The sequence below is a fragment of the Etheostoma spectabile genome, chromosome 10, assembly GCF_008692095.1.
Source record: "Etheostoma spectabile isolate EspeVRDwgs_2016 chromosome 10, UIUC_Espe_1.0, whole genome shotgun sequence".
Classification (NCBI taxonomy): Eukaryota; Metazoa; Chordata; class Actinopteri; order Perciformes; family Percidae; genus Etheostoma; species Etheostoma spectabile.
Genome location: NC_045742.1, coordinates 24,030,254 through 24,030,783, shown reverse-complemented (window position 1 = coordinate 24,030,783; position 530 = coordinate 24,030,254). Strand labels below are relative to the sequence as shown.

The window sequence follows — 530 nt, the reverse complement described above, 5'->3', positions numbered from 1 at the left end:
ACAAGTTATCAAAAGTTAGTTTTTCAGTTAAGTTCATCTTTAAGCATTGCCGCAAAGTTCTGTCATCAATTCCCTGTCGACCATGTCTCCGTCGAATCATCCATCCAGTAAAGTAACAACCAACGGTAAGGAGTAGGGGGTTCCAAGGGGACTTCATGGGGAATTCAGTGATAACCCTAATATACAGTTCTAACCATCTTTCCTCAAAAGACCCAACCAATGCTGAAAGAACCCGGTATTGAACCAGGGACCTTTAGATCTTCAGTCTAACGCTCTCCCAACTAAGCTATTTCAGCTCAAAATTGCATTCTGTGGTGGCCGTTACGAGAAAAAGAACACATATTGAAAAGATAACAGAGATGTTTCAAAAACAGCAAGGTTCCACATGTCATTAGGGGGCTGTTTGCGGGAAAACAAAGAACTTCAACTGCTGCTGCAGAGAAAGACAGTAATTGCCCAGCAGAGCTGCTCAAAATGAAATAAACCAGCTGAGGAAACAGAGGTCCTTCCACACCAGGCAGAATCACTGC

At 43.0% G+C, this 530-nt stretch overlaps 1 non-coding gene across 1 annotated transcript; it reads right to left on the bottom strand.

The window, feature by feature from the left end:
- Positions 1-220: 220 nt before the first annotated feature.
- Positions 221-296, bottom strand: trnaf-gaa (transfer RNA phenylalanine (anticodon GAA)). Its single transcript has one exon. It is a non-coding gene; the product is annotated as a tRNA-Phe (tRNA).
- Between the last annotated feature and the right edge of the window lie 234 nt (positions 297-530).